This window comes from Meriones unguiculatus, chromosome 8 (genome assembly GCF_030254825.1).
Source record: "Meriones unguiculatus strain TT.TT164.6M chromosome 8, Bangor_MerUng_6.1, whole genome shotgun sequence".
In the NCBI taxonomy this organism is placed as follows: domain Eukaryota; kingdom Metazoa; phylum Chordata; class Mammalia; order Rodentia; family Muridae; genus Meriones; species Meriones unguiculatus.
The window spans coordinates 71,831,846-71,845,744 of record NC_083356.1 but is presented as its reverse complement, the minus strand read 5'-3'; the positions used below and the strand labels follow the sequence as shown (position 1 = coordinate 71,845,744).

The window sequence follows — 13,899 nt, the reverse complement described above, 5'->3', positions numbered from 1 at the left end:
TCAATGAGATCTGCAGGTCACAGAGGCTTCCCCTTGGAGGGGAGGGAGGAGGAGGAAGAGGAGGAGGAAGGCAGTAGGAAAAGGGCTTTTAACTTTTCACAGGGTGGGCAGCTATGGTCCCTAGGACCCCTGAAGCATGAGGCAAGTGCACTGGATCCTGAATGGGGAGTGTCTTAGCACCTCCTGCCTGCAGCCTTCAGTCCCCTCTTTGCCAAGGGGACAGAACCTGAGACTTAGGACAGAGGGGGATGAAGGAGGAGGGACTCAGTGAGCCCAGCCATCTTGTGACCTCATGACCAGAGTGTGGTCCTTGGACCCTAGCCTCACCTGCCTGAAATGCAGACTCTCAAGCCCCGCCCTGGCCCTGCTAAGCTAGGCTGTCGGCCATGCAGATACAGGCAGGGTCTGGTGGGAAGCTTACTGTAAAGCCTCAGGAGGCCTGCCATTTCCTTGGGATCTCTACAGCTTAAGGGAAGCATTGAGGGCTGCTCAGGGAAGAGAGGAGGGCAAGAGGGACCGGGGATCCTGAGAGAAAGGTTAGGGGTCAGGCAGAGGTCACATGAGCTGAAACCTTGAATGGCAGGGTGGACCTTATCAAGGCTCTTGCTTCACTGTGTGTGAGTGAGACATGGTGGCTGCTTCCAGGGGCGGAGACCTATTCTGCTGAGAGCTAGAGACCTGGAATCAATCGCCTCTTGGCCTCACCACTCTGGGCTCCATGATCCAGAATAAGCCATTCAGATTCTCCACACTGGGCTGTGGGTGTGGATCAGCTGCTGGAGTGCATGGCATGCACAAAGCTCAGGTTCGCTAGCGCTGTGTAACCCAAGTGCGGTGGCAGGAGGATCAGAAGTTCAAGGCCAGCCTGAGCTACATGAGATCCTGTCTCAATAGACAGGAGTGAGGTGGGGCTTTGGAGAGGGAATGGAGAGATGGCTCAGCAGAGGACCTGGCATTGATTCTCAGCACCTACATCATGGCTGACAACCATCTATAACTCCAGTTCCAGGGAATCTGATGCCATCTTCTGGCCTCCGTGGGTGCTGCACACATATGGTGCCCAGACATACATACAGACAAAATACAAAATACCCATATACATAAAACACCTTTTTTTGGGGGGGTGAGGTGTCAAGACAGGGTTTCTCTGCATACCCTTAGCTGTCCTAGAACTTGTTCTGTGAACCAGGCTGGGTTTGAACTCAGAGAAATCTGCCTGCCTCTGCCTCCCGAGTGCTGGGATTAAAGTCTGAGCCCTACCATCCCCAAGCATAATTTTTAACTAAAAATAAAAAAGAAAGAAAGAAAAAAAGCTTGGTGACACGTGCTTTTAATGTCAGTACTTAAAAGCTAAGAAGACAAAAGCAGGTGGATCTCTGCGAGTTCAAGGCCAGGTGGCCTCCGTGGTGAATTCCAGATCAGCCAGTATTTTAAAGTGAGACCCTTTCTAAAAAAAAAAGAAAAGAAAAGAAAAGAAAAGGACCATTGCCTAAGCCTCAGTTTCTTCATCTAACAGCCTGCCTTGCCCAGTTCATCACCTTCCTGGAGAAGGAAGCAAGTCTCAAAATCTGTGGGCATTTAGAGTTTGATCTGACCAATAGAGCTAGCCTCCCTCTTGAATTTCCATGCCAAAATGTGAACATTCAATTTGTCTAACAAGCCTCCAGAAAGAAGAAAGTTTGCAGGCCCATACTTGCACCTTTCAGCGTGGGGTATGACCTGTAGTTCTCCGGTTGAGGCTAGCAGGAGACCACACCCAGGACACTGTCAGCAGTGCAGTCCCTGGCACAGGGGCATGGTTTGCAGGGCTCTAAGAAGAGTGCCTCCCGAAGGGTGGTGGTGGCACACACCTTTTAATCCCAGTACCCAGGAGGCAGAGGCAGGCAGATCTCTGAGTTCAAGGCCAGCCTGGACTATAGAGTGAATTCCAGGACAGCCAGAGCTACACAGAAACCCCGTCTCAAAAACAACAACAGGAACAATAACAAAAGTGTGCCTCCCTCTTGGTTTAGAGCCTAAGAATTGTTTGTTGGACAGTGGATGGATAGAATGCTTCCTGGAGGAGGAGGGATGAGTGATGAGCCTTGAGGAAGACCCAGGGCAGCTGGAAGCCCTCACTTTTCCAGACCCCCTCACAGCTGTGGGATTTCCCAGTTTTCTGCTTAACTCAGTCGTGATGTCTTGGAGTTGCTCCATCAGTTGCTAGCTACAGCCATGAGCTCTCTACAATAAGAAGAGATAGATCCTGGGAGGGCATCTTGTTGCACAGAGAAGTCTCCTGCTGGGGACAGATAGGAAAGGATGGAGCTGTGCTGGCACGAATGCCAGGCCAGCAGAGGTCATCCAACATTTCTGGTAGGAAGCAGTTGGGTTCAGACCCTACCTCCTAACCCCTGCACCCTGCACCCTGCGCCCTACGGAGAGCAACAGCAACTTCTAAGTAGTAAGGACACAAACAGACACAGAAGATACATCTACGTAGAGTACCAAAGACTTGGGGATCCTGGGCCTACCACCTCTCTAGGCTCTGCTCCCTTTCTGTCCACATGCCAGTTTTTATTTTTATTTGCTTACTTTTTGAGACAGGGCCCCATGGAGACAAACTTGGCCTTGAACTTGTATGTTGCTGAGGATGAAGCTAAACCTCCAATTCTTCTGCCTCCACCTTACAAGGGTAGGCATGAGCCACCACATCCAGTTTATGCCGTGTTGGGGACCAAACCCAGAGCTGTGCGCATGCTAGGCGAGCCCTCCAGGAACTCAGCCAAGCCCCCAGCTCCTCCTCCAGTTTTATACACTTTCTTTTGAGTATTATGCCTTTAGGTGAGGCAGGCAATTGGTGGACAGACAGACACACGGGTCCTTCTATGCTAGCTTTAAGGCCGAGCCAATTCCAGGAACTTTGGGTAAGTCCTTGTGACTCCAAGCTCTTCCTTTCTCATCTGGAAACAGGGGTGACACTTTCTGGCCTCCGTGTTTCTAGAGATGAAGTGAGGCAAAAAGCCAGCCTCAAGGGAACACGTAGCAAAAGGGGCTGTTTCCATTCTAGAACTGCCTAGAAGAGCAAATAGCACGAACACAAAGACAACAGGCAAAAGATAACAACTCGGTCAAAGTACATGACAAAGTTGTAGGGGTGGGAGTCCAAGAAGGCAGTCCTGGAAGATTCCAGAGAAGCAGAGAGGGCAGGACACAGTGGATAGTGGGCAGGAGCAGCCTGACAATAGGGAACCATGTCACATGCTCACCACTGCACTCTCCCGGCTGTTTCTCCTACAGTGTCTTTTAGGCCGGATGTTGGTTGGCTGTCTAGGAAGAGTCAGTGGGTGCATGGGGACGCATTGTCACCTCCCTCCCCATTAGCTCTCCAAGTTCCTTTCTGCTCCTCTCCTCCTCCAATCAGCCAGGACCATTCCACCCAGGTGCTGTTGTATAGTCCATACTAAGTAAATATGTGCTTCCTCCAAACTTAAGAGTAGGATTCCTACGGCCAGAGGAACTCCACTCTATAAACACACTGCAATGGAGCCAAAGCTGGTGGCTGGCCTTGGGCTGCTGATATCCCTGCTGCCCTGTTCACAAGTCTGAGACTCTTCCTTAGCAAGTACTAGGTTCCTGATGAAGCCCAAGCCCTGGAGGGCACAAGGCTGTCCACCCTAGGCCTCCATCTTCCCATTCACAGCCTAGATTTGATCTTATGTGAAGATGCATGGTAGAAGACAGGGGACATAGGCTGAAGCTGCTTCTATATACTCACATGGGTCACAAACTGTCACCTGTCACCAGAGGCACCTTTCAGAGCTGGGTCTTGGAGACACAAGGAGACCGAGCTCTCACTCTTGGCCCTGTCAGCAATGGTTCTCCTGTAGCAAGCAGTACCATGAGGGCGTAAGGTCAGGCAGAGGCAGGAGACGGTGGTGGAAGGAACATACGTGATCACTGACGTCAGCACCTTTGAGGGTCCTTGAAGTAGGATCCTGAGGATGCATCCTTCCTTTGCCACATACCGACCCATCTCCCATGGCACCATGCATAGTGTGGCTATTTCCCAACTGGATGAACTTTTTCATCCCATAAAATTGTTACCCAGATGAGGAAGGGGACAGTTACAGAGGTAGAAACACTTACCCAGAGTTGCACAGCCAAAGCCAGAAGCCTCCTCAGAGCCTTGTCCACCATCTCCACCAAGCTCTTTGGTAGCACAGGTCTGAATGGCTGTGACAGTGGTCAGCTGCAGAGACCTGGCTGGTAGGAAGAGACTAAAATTGAACTCCCATTTAGAAAACCAGATCCAAACCCTGGCAGGGTGTGTGTGTGTGTGTGTGTGTGTAGAACTGCCCCTCCTGTGAGGAAGATCCAGTGCAGTTTGTCTTACGTCTCTAGGGACGTTTCAGATCTCCTCAGCCCCCATTCCCTCTCCCTCCTGCTGCCAAGCCATTTGTCCACTTGACTGGAAGCACTGACCAGGGAAATAAGTGGAAATGAACCAAGACCCTGTACATCCCCACCACCAGACACATGGTCCGTTCCTGTGCAAAGGTGAAGAGGAGGCTAGGAGAGGAACCTACAGGGAAGCTGCAGATTCCCCTCCCTCTGGGGGATCACAAGGCAGTTGGCAGCAGGAGGGGGGTCAGAGGTGCTGAGGGAAACAACGTTTTCCCCCAGTCCTGACCCTTTACCGACAGCTGTGTGGCAGATACTGTGTTTGGGCCAGCTCCTTGGGGACAGGTCTGCCCTCTGCAATAGCTGGGCAACCTTTCTACCCCCTCCCAAATGAAGGGGTCTGTGTGTGAGCCCCTGAGCTCCCCTGCACTCCTGACTTCCTCCATCCTGCCCACTGATGAACAAGAGAAGAGCAGCGTCCTCCCAGGCATGACCTAGGAGGACCAAAGGCAGAAACTGGCTTTTGTCTTAGCAGCAAAGCCCTGACTTACAGGGACACAAAAACCCTCGAAGAGTCTGTAGGGCTTTGGGAACAGTCTGTAGGGAGTGTGTGCAAACATTCATGTGTGCACATGCAAACCACGTGGGCACTTCCTATGTGGGGCAGCCTCTGGGCCACCTGTGGACCCAGTGGCCAGTGACGTAACGCAAGAGGATTCCGCTTACCAGGGCAGAATCAGGGGGCTGTATCTTCTTGATTGATATTCAGAGATCTTGGTTTCATCTCATCAGAGCCACATTTATTGAGTGCCTAGTGTATGCTAAGCAGTTAACATAAACTGAATCTACACAGAAAACGCAGTAGGATTTATGGGAACACCTTATTTTAAATGTGAGCAATCTCAGAGTCAGAGAGGTTTAGTTACTTGCCCAAGCTCACAACAGCTCCAAGCATGCTGGAATGCCTAGACCTCAGTGTCTACCCAGGCTACACGGCCGATGGGAGTCTCTCTGAGTTTCTCAGAAGGAGAAGGAGATGGAGGTAGCTGTCATCTGTGTGTGTGTTCATGCATGTGTGCTGGGTGAGCAGAGTCCCCATCAGCCCTGGGGGAAGGAGGCTGAGGAGGAGTGATGCTGTGTTTTCCCTCCCACTGATCTTGAGCCGAGATGGAGCCTGCTAATCCACTTATTTGATAACTCATTTGCTCTGTGTCTATTTGGAAGCATGCAATCTCCCACGCACCAGCTCCAGCAAAAGCGAGGTGGCTTTGGTTAGAGGAATCTGATCTGTCTTTCTGGGGATGGAGTGGTGAAACTGTATCCACCAGTAGACAGTAATGGACCTAAAAATAGAGGGTTCAGGGAGTGGCGGTCGAGAAAGGGTGCTCCGGGCCTGGCTGTCTGGCACCGGCCAATTCTGCCTGCCTGCTCACCTGAGTTCCCCAAGTGCGTGGGATCCTCTCAGCCTGGGGAAAGGTTTGAGAATGAGGAAGGTTGAAAGACAGACTGTCCCATTGATACCACTGCCTGCTTCAAGATGGGAAGCCTTTCCACCATCTCAGTATGGAGGCAGTAACCTCCCTTTGGCGCTCCAGAACTTTCTCAAGAGTTATAAGCTGTCCAGTGCCCAGGAAAGCCCCAGACATCTGTGCTTTAGGCATGGGTATTCCCAAGTCTTAAAGGGAGCAGCACCTCCACTGTGAGGTGGGCGAGAGCGTCTGTGCTCTCGTCCTCTTACCCCTCATCTCCTTACCGTTGGAGTGATCTTCTAAGGGCTCCAGGGACATGTGGGTAGCAGTGACCAGAACAACAGAGCAGGTAAGGACCGGGAGGCAGCCCTCCTCACAGCACACAGGGGTTTCTTCATGTCCTGCGTGGGGACTCCTGGAGAGCTTGTCACAGCCCCCATCCCCACACATGCCCTCCACTCTGAGGAAGTCCACTGTCCAGGCTCATGAAGACCCTACAGGTGAGCTCTGTGTAGGCAAGTCTGAGAGCCACTGCTGGATAAAGTCCTCCCAGAGGCTGTCCTGTATCCCAAAGCCTTGGGCATCTGGCTTTCTTTAATTCAGAGGCCAGAGCAGCAAAGAACACCGCATCTGCCTCGGCTCTCAAAGGCCTTCCTTCCATCAGCTGCAGGGATCCCGCCCACGTGGGCTTCGGGAACCAGGCTGTGACTCCCAGCCTTAGAGAGTGCTCCCAAATCTGTCATTCTCCACACTCTGGTTCCTCCTGCCTCATCCGAGTTTTGCCTTCCAGGAACTTGCAGCTGTCCACTGACCTCTGGTTCTTGCCTTCCATTTGACCTTATTTCCTGTAAGCCCTGGCTAGCCCTGAGGCAGATGTACCCATCATCTCAACACTCCCTGCAGCGTCGTACACCATCGAAGCCCGGCCCTTTGCCTGCCCCTCCGCCTCAGGCACCCTCTGTTCCCGCCATATCTCCTGCAGGACTTGGTGCTAGTACCATACAGGGAGCTCAAGTCATAGGCAATTTCCCTGGCTCCACATGCCTGAGCTAGCAAAGGTGTGGGCGAGCACCTGGCCCCTGTGAGATGACAGAGGCAGCAGAGGATGTCACCGGCTTCACAGCCAGTCCCGGTCTGACGAACCATCGGCCTCCCAAACCAGCCGCGTGCATCAGACTTTCTTTGTTTGGTGTATTGGTTGCGTGGAACAAAATAACTGACAAAAGAAGCATACTTGGGACCCCAGTTTGAGGGTACAGTCGTCATGGTTGAGGAGCCATGGTGGCAAGTGTGAAGTCAGGAGCAGAGAGAGGAATGCTGGTGCTCAATTCAATTCTCACTCTGCAACTGGGACCAAAGCTCATGGCATGGTTGGTGAGGAACGTGGGGCTTCCTTCTTCTGTTACATCTCCTGAAAACACAGACATGCTCAGAAGTGTACCTCCTAGGCGACCTCAAGTTGCCCTAAGTTCATGGTGAAGATTAACTCTCACGCTGTTCATTTGGCTGGATGACTAATTGGTTTGTTGGTTAGCTGGTTTCTTGATTAGTTGGCTGATTGTTTTATTGGTTAGCTAACTGGCTGCTTGATTGGTTGGCTAGAAGGTTGCTTTGCTCCCCCCCCCATGCCCCACACCCCCACCACTGAGTAGATCTCTGAACTTAAGACATATGAACATTGTTATGTATCCTTCCTTTTGTCCTCATGGACAAAGTCGGAAGCTGCTTCTCCAGAGTGGCATTCAAATGGCTGACAAGTAGCTGATGAATGAGTGAAAGAATAAATCTGTACCTTCTGGCCCAATCTCGCCACTTCTGCCCTGACTTGAGACTTCACCTAGAGAGCAAGCTGTCCAGGTATGCCCCACCTCAACTCCCCAAAGAGCAGTAGAAAACCACCCACAGCTCCTTGCAGAGACCACTCCAATCTGTTTGGGTGCTGAGTCACTCCTAAGACCTTTTTCTGGCTAGTGAGGACCCAGAGAGGGGACCCCTGAAAAGGCTCCCTCTCTGCAGCCCTGAGGGCATTGTATGTGGCGCACTCTGCCCAGTCTCCCCAGTGCACTCTGACGAGGTCACACAGACTATCCACTCTGTGGGACTGGGGTCAAGTGTACAAACGGATGGATGGAGCTAGGGAGGTGTCCTTGGGGAGGCGTACTTATTCAGATGCCTGCCGCTGGATAGAGCCTACAGATAGAAGCTTCCTAGCCTGAGAAAGGAAGCTGAGGAGCTGGTGGGGTGGCTCAATCAGGAAAGTGCTTGCCAAGTAAGTGGAAGGGCTTGGGCTTGATCCCCAGAACTCCCTCAGTGCCTGTGATCCTGGCTGTGCGGAGGCAGGATGGGTGGGTGCCTGAGGCTCACGGCAAGACGTAAGGCTCACTGGCCAGCAATCCTAGACTATTTGGTGATTTCAAGGCCAATGAGAGACATCGCAGAGAAAAGGTGGAAGGTGTACTAAGAGTGACACGTGAAGTTGTCCTCTCACACAGACACACACACACACATTCCACCACATGCACACACCCACAAACACGCACAGAGACACATGCACCTTCCACCCCACAAAAGGGAGCAGCTGAGAGAGGCTGGAGAGCAGAGGTGAACTGTGTTGGGGGAGATGGGCAGGTCTAGGGGCCAAGGCTTGGGCTTGTGAGAATCCTAGGTTCTAAGGCTAGGGAAGACATGACATACACTTCATCACTTTACACAAGGGGCCTGGAGGCTGGGGGTAGGGTGCGGTGGGGGCGCTAGTGATGTCTCCTGTGGGGACAGGACAGGGGCTGCGGCAGCATTTCCAGTTAGTCAGTGATGAGTAGGTATGCTGCCCCTCTGGGCGCCTTGCCCTTTGGCTACCTATGTCTCAGGTCCCAGCTAAGGCCCTATCACCCTATCCCAGGGCAACTGCCACCAGCAGGTGGAATGGCCAGGCCTTCAAGGCCCAGGGCTATGTGGAGGGGCCATGATGCCCTGCCCTCGCCCCACCCTGTGCTGGAATCCTTGCAGCCTGCCTTTTTCCTTCGTGATGAAATATTCATGTCAGCAGAATAGGCCCGCTCTGGGAAGGCTGCCTGCGTCCAGCTTACGCCTTGCACAAGCTTTTAAAGAACGGGACTCTTTTCCTACCCTCTAAGCATTTTCTAAGACTTCAATCAATAATGCACTTTACCCGCGCCTTCCTCTTCTCCAAGCCCTAGTCCCACCCTAGCTCTTCCTCTGTCTCTCTCTTCCTTTCTTTCCTCCTCTCACTGCTCTTTCTTTCCTTTCATTTACTTGTTTTTAAAAAAATAATTAAGTAAAAATGTTGAAGTGTTTTGGTGGGCAGTGTGGTGGAGAGTGAGGTGGGGAGTGAGGTGGGTAGGAGGACAAACCACCCTGAGTATGAGCTCAGGTGATGCCACAGGTGGGGACAGCTGCACAAAAGCACTGAGGAGCTGGGGGTGGATGCACAAAAGCACTGAGGAGCTGGGCTCCTGGTGAAGAAGGGACAGCCTTGGACAGCTGAGGGACAGGTCTCCGAAGATGCACAAGCTCCCGGGTTCAATCCCCTATACTGCGTGGACTAGGCATGCTGGCACACACCTGTCATCCCAGCACTCAAGAAGTAGAGGAGGCCAGAGGACCATGAGTCAAGGGTCAGCCTGAGCTAGATAGGGTGTTTGGGGCCAGCTGAGATATGCAAGACCCTATGTAAGAGAAAGTCTGGGGGCTCAAGCTTGGTTGCATGGGGCCCCTCCCTCACCTTCATCTAGTGAACTGGAAAATGTTGATATGTTGATGGCCTAAGGAGGGAAAATAGCACCCAAAAGGGGGTCCTGAAACAGACATTGTGGAGCAGGTAAAAGAGACAGCCAAAGTCTTTAAGCATAGAGCAGCCCAGTTAGGAACGGGTGCCTCTTTGTGGTAGTGAGCACCCTGTGTCTAGATGTATGCAAATGTAGAGGAGTCACCCTCTTCTGAGGCAGGGGCCCGCATGTGTCTGCTTGGGAGGTGGTGCGCTGAGGGCCTGGAGCGCATTCACGGCGTGTGGGGGCTATAAGGCTGGCAGCCAGGCACGCTTCAGAACTGGGAAAGAGTTTCCCACCGCAAACATTCCTGGAAGTCTGGCTGTGGGAAGAATTCACATATGCCCAGGGCAAAGCAGAATGGAGCCTTTTTTTTTTTTTAAAGACAATTTTGAGTTCTTGGAGAGATTAGCCCTCATGTAGTCACTGCCTTGGCAAAACTCTCGCCCTCACTCCTGTGGCTGCTCTGCTGACGGAGAAAGCCAGCCATGCCGGGGCTGTGTCCCCACAGGCAGGGCCCATCTGAACAGGGTCTGGCTTCCCACCTGACCCTGCAGGCCATATCCTGGACGTCTCGGCCACACGCACAACCCGGTGTCCCGAGGTACTCTGAAGGGCTGTTGAGGGAGAAAGGCATCCCCAAACAGACCAAGGGCCTTGGGGTTGGCGTGCTCAGCCCCGGCTTGGACCCACAGTTCTAGCTGGATGTGACTCCCATGACTCAGGTGGTGAGAGTCCCTGCTTGGTTGATCATTGCTGCTGCGTGAAGCAACTGCTGGAAAGGGCCACATAACACGGGGCTTCCTGGCCCCTGCTCTCCTGGACTTTACTCTTGCACATAGAAGGCTCCAGAAAGAAGACAATGGTGGGCAGGTTCGAAATGAAAGGCCTCCGGGTGAAGGACCAAGAAGTGTTCTGCTGATCCTAGCTAAAGCCAGGTCAGGCTTGGGAGGTGGCCTGAGATGCTGGGTCCAGAGCAGACCTCCACCTAAGACACAACCGCTGAGGCAGGGTCTGGGGGAAGAGGGCAGTCACGAAGGCTCTAGATGGCACTCTGCTAGGCAAAGGATCGAGGATCAGGCCCAGCATGGGTGGGAAATAATTGATAGGGCTTTGGAGAACTGCCCCCACAGAGTAAGTCTCCCTGGACGGCTGCCTCTCTGAGTGGGTTTCTGCTGATTCGGGAGAGTGAGGCAGGTGGCCTTGCTGTCGACTGGAGCAGAGGAAGAAGATGGGAGGAACCAATGAAGCCACAGAAGGATACAGAGAGCTAGCCAGACGGGGAGGAGGGAGGGAGGGATGCAGGGCAGCCCGAATTAGGACCAGCAGCAAACACAAGCTCCGTTTCCGCCTCGTTAATAATTCATCCCCACTGCAACTTTTCTTACCAAGAAACAGGAAATAATTTGTTAGGGCAAATTCCCCCGGCACTTGGCTTTCTCCCTGCCACAGGGGAGGAGGGCGTGGCTCTTTTCCATCCACCCCAAGCAGCAAGGAGAATAAGGAGTATGAAGAATTTGAGACGTTAAGGTAGAGGTGGTACAGCTGGGCTGTCTACTCCTGCTGAATTGGGAGGAGTTTCCTGAACAGGGAAACTGAGGTACAGCTAGAGCCAGGCCCAAGCCAGGGTTACATGTCACTGGTGTTAAGCGCAATGCACCCAAGAAGTCAGTGGGTTTATTGCTTTCCAGCCTGTCCAGGCTAGGACAGTTTTTTCCCAAGTCCAAGGAGAAGGGAAAAGCTGACTTGGCTGCCTTTCAGGTCCTCCACCCCGGCACCTTCACTTCACCCCTGAGTCCCAAGTCTTTGTAAGACTAGAAGCTGGTGTTGTGTTCCCCCTCATCTCAGCTCCACTTAGCCTGGGTTACTCCTTGGGAGTCTCCTGCCTGCCACCTGGGACACAGAGACTATCTCCAGCCCCTTCCCCCTCATGAGGCTGACAGCTCAGCAGCCAAGTTCAAAAAGAATCCATCAGCTGCTGAACTGTTCAGGGCCTGCCCACACACCCAGTGGCAAAAACACGGGCTGTCTGCCTCCTGGGTACGGGTGTGTGGCTCGGGCTGGGGGCGGCTATGTCCTTTCACTCTTGGGTAAATGGCAGTTCCCTGACTTGTCTTAGAGCTGGGTATTGGGCACTAGAGAATCTGCTCCCCTGGGAAGCAGAGGGATAATTGTGCTACTGGACTGGGGCAGGTACATGCATGGCGGCCCAGCGTTGGATGCCCTTTCTACACCCAACATCCCTGGGCACACATTACACACTCACCTTGTGGTACCCAGACAGGGTCTCACTGTGTAGTCCTGGCTGGCCTGGAATTCCCTATGTAGACTAGGAAGGCCTCAAGCTCACAGAGGTCCTCCTGCTCTGCCTCCCAAGCGCTGGGATTAAAGGTGTGTGCCACCATGAACAGCTCCTCCCTGGGCTTTCATTCATTCCTCCAAGACTGCCTGAGTCCTCAGAGGGCACTAGGGGCTGAGGCCACAGTGAGGACAGAGACAAGCAGGGTTGCTGCCCTCAGGGAATTCACCGTCCATTAGAGGCTGCTTAAGCCCTGAGAGGCCTGTGAGGACTTCTTGGTTAGGGGTCTGAAGAATCACATGGCTGAACCTTCATGGATGAGGGTTGGTCTTCTCCACAGCAGTTCACTTCCTGTCCCAGCATGCTTTTCACCTGGAGCTTGCCCAGCATGTTTACCTCCCAGCATGTTTTCAGGGCAGGACCTGCCCTGAAATAACAGAAAAGTAAAATCATTAAAGAAACAAAAATGCTCTCTGCCGACTGTCCCATTTAGAGACTTCGCAAGAAGCTTGTCGTGTCTCTCTATCTCCCCGCCCCACCCCACCCCGTGCCTGTGCTGCTGGCCCAGGGCTGCTGCACTGCCTACGTGCCAAGTGGCTTCTCTGGGGGTGTGGAAACAGGAGAACTGCAGAGATGCTGAGCTCAGATTCCCCAGGATTCTCCAAGGTCAGTCCCATCGTATCCAGGGACAGTGACATCGGTCTGCTATATACTCAGTGAAGACCGTAGGTAGGAACAGCATCTGCCCCTGGCCCAGCCATCACTGAGCTCCTCTGGGGTAGCTGTCACTAAAGCATCCTGTGTTCAAGCCTGTGTCTCGGAGTCCCCAGGATCCCAGCATCTCCCAGCATCCACCTCCCCCCGCTCCCAGTCATCTGACATGCACAAATTGGGCATGTAAAACTGTCACTATGGTGTAGTGACATTACCTGGGTTTCTCATATCACAGAACACAGGACAGGGAAATGGCCCCAGATTCTTAAACAGAGAGTTCTAACCCAGATTTGGTGTACAGAGGGCGCCTGGAAACTGAGAAATGTATGTGATAGGTGACTGCAGTAGGGTGGGCGGAACTTCGGGGCTTTTTGTGTATGCGTGTTCATGTTTTTGTGTATGCGTGTTCATGTTTTTGTGTGCATATATGAATGGAGGCCAGAGGTCAACCTTAGGTGTCATTTCTTAGTACACCTCAGTTTTGAAGCAAGGTGTCTCGTTGGTCTAGAACGTAGCAGTTCAGCTCAGCTGGCTGGCTGGCCCGTGGTACTCCTCCCCCAGCCGCCAGCTAGAGCTCTCAGTGCACCACCTCACCTGGCCTCTTTAACCTTTCAACGATTCTCTGTGGTGTTCACATCGTGCACCCCAATCCTACTCATCTTCCCGTCCCTTCACATTCTCCCTCTGCCCTCCCCCACAAAAGAAAAAATCTCACCATGGAAACTGAGACGTGTCACACTGTGTCACACAGTACACCCTTTCGTCCACACATCTCTTCTTACAAATGTTCATTGCAGCGAGTCAGTGGTCTGGTTCGAGGCCTGTGGTTTCTGTTACCCTATCAATACTGGATCCTCAGGGGGACTCTTCTCATCATCCTGTTGTTGCCCTGCATTGTGGAGATCCTGCAGATCCAAAGTTTCACACGCTCCAGGAGTTCATGGGTGGGGTAGATGTTGGGGTGGGCCAACTCAAAGCTCTGGATCTGGGCCTGGAAGGTAGCTGAGATGGTCATCCCACCAGCTGTCCAGCACCCCCACCATGAGGGCCAGCTCTGTAGCATTGCCCTGGTAGCTCACCCAATGCCAAAGCTGGTCAGGTCACTTGGCTTTTTAACATGGCTTTGAGGCTCAAACTTAAGTCCCTGTGGCAAGCACTTTACAGACTGAACCATGCCCCAAGTACCTTAGGCTCTCTCCTACCAAGGCTTTTAAAATCAGGGGTGTGTGCACTTCTTTTGTTTTGGGGT

At 52.8% G+C, this 13,899-nt stretch overlaps 1 protein-coding gene and 1 long non-coding RNA gene across 8 annotated transcripts in view; one reads left to right on the top strand and one right to left on the bottom strand.

Annotated features, from left to right (window-relative positions):
* The window catches only part of Ntng2 (netrin G2), a 57,345-nt gene that overhangs the window by 8,211 nt on the left and 35,235 nt on the right, over positions 1-13,899 (top strand). The gene's annotated exons all lie outside the window — the stretch shown is intronic.
* Positions 3,727-13,842, bottom strand: LOC132655864 (uncharacterized). Of its 2 annotated transcripts, none has more exons than XR_009593774.1 (5): positions 13,366-13,842; positions 11,904-12,363; positions 6,137-7,263; positions 4,129-4,245; positions 3,727-3,863 (listed from the first exon to the last, which is right to left on the bottom strand). It is a non-coding gene; the product is annotated as an uncharacterized LOC132655864 (long non-coding RNA). The 2 variants fall into 2 exon arrangements; XR_009593775.1 differs by having other exon boundaries at positions 4,129-4,241.